The 1,593-nt window shown below is 41.4% G+C and overlaps 1 protein-coding gene across 1 annotated transcript in view; it reads right to left on the reverse strand.

Annotated features, from left to right (window-relative positions):
• The window catches only part of FAM188B (family with sequence similarity 188, member B), a 77,315-nt gene that overhangs the window by 75,393 nt on the left and 329 nt on the right, over positions 1 to 1,593 (reverse strand). The gene's annotated exons all lie outside the window — the stretch shown is intronic.

Raw genomic sequence — 1,593 nt, forward strand, 5'->3', positions numbered from 1 at the left:
GGGGGGTGTGTTGTTTGTGGGGGGGAAAATACTGAAAAAAAAAAAAAAAAAAAAAAAAAAAAAAAGATCTCCATGCAGGTGACTTCAGCTGTCCCTCATGGGACAGACTGGTCTGTACAAAGGCCCCTGCTAATACCTGGGCTTCTGGTTCAAATAGTTCCAGAAATACTAAATTTGCTTTTTCCATCAAGATGTGATACAACTTTTCATAAATGTGATTCTGACTTGTGTAATTGCAAAGTCTGAACATCAGATGTACTTCAGCCATCAGGGGGTTCAGAACAGGTTTCAGAACTTTTATCAGGAGTTGAAGTTATTCCGATCAGTTTCAGGCTGGAAATCAGTCAGATCTCCATGGCATCAGCTGGTTTGGGGGCTTCAAACCTCCTCAACCACATTGTATCTGTGGTCAGCATACATGGGCACTTCAGAGACAAAATGAATGCATGGGCATCTCAATTTCGGGAGAGAGAGACATTATTGTGAAATGTCAGAGTCACATCCTGACCTAATTGAAGTGGTACAACAGCACACCACCATTTTGATAGAGTTCTGATTTCTTCTCTGAAGGGCTATCATTACAAGAAAGGATGTATTTTTGTGCAGATGGATTGTCTGGCTCAGATTTAGGGAACTGTGGAGAAGTTGTGGCAAATAAATGATGGTTCTCAAAGTTGGCTCTGATATGCATTAAGGATGTGGGGGACGCAGGGGAACACTTGTGCAGAAGTATAGATGACTGTTAGTGCCCCTTGTGTTTGAGTGTGTTTGAAACAGATGCAGCAATTCAAGTAGAAGTCACCATTGGAAGCTGTACGGTCTGTTTACCAGGAGGGCATTCCCTTTCCTTTTATGCAGTTATTCAGTTTTCCATTTACACGTATCTTAACTCAGAAATGTAAATGTCTTTTATTTGAAAAATCTTTGCAGTCAATTGAACGGACAGACTTCAGCCTCTCATACTTCTGACAGTAAATGGCAAATAATGAATTCTGCATCTGAAATTCTGCAAATGTTTCAATTTTGCAAATGCGGCAAATGTTTCACCTTTATTCACAAACATGGAAAATGCGCATTTGGAGACTGGTTGCAGAACAGATGAAGAAGATTGAGGTTTATGTAGCACTTAATAAGACAGTAGCTGTTTTAATTTCCATTACAAGCTAACTCATTGCTGACACTGGGGGACTGACTGAGCTAGGTGTCTGCAGTATTTCCTTAGAATTTAACAAATACAAGGCAGTAGCTACTTTCTCCTGGCAATATTAAGGTGCCTTTTCTTCCACTCAATCCCACACTCCCCACACCTATGTACAGTACAACGTTTCCTTTACAGCATTAAGTTTGTGAGAAGTAATGGCCTCTTTCCTCCCCTTCTCCCTGTCCCCTTCCCCCAGATAAACCTGCTGTCTGCAAAGCAGTTACTGACAACGGGGTGGGGGGGGGGACCCAAAACAAACAAAAAAAACCCAACAACATCTTACTGGTTCCTCGAGCACTGCTACCTTTTGCCTTTTTTTTAATTTGTGCTGAGAAGATGTGTATGCCTCATGTAAACACAAGGACAATAGCAAGACAGGTAATTAACGGGGG

This window comes from Charadrius vociferus, unplaced genomic scaffold (genome assembly GCF_000708025.1).
Source record: "Charadrius vociferus isolate BGI_N301 unplaced genomic scaffold, ASM70802v2 scaffold1012, whole genome shotgun sequence".
In the NCBI taxonomy this organism is placed as follows: Eukaryota; Metazoa; Chordata; class Aves; order Charadriiformes; family Charadriidae; genus Charadrius; species Charadrius vociferus.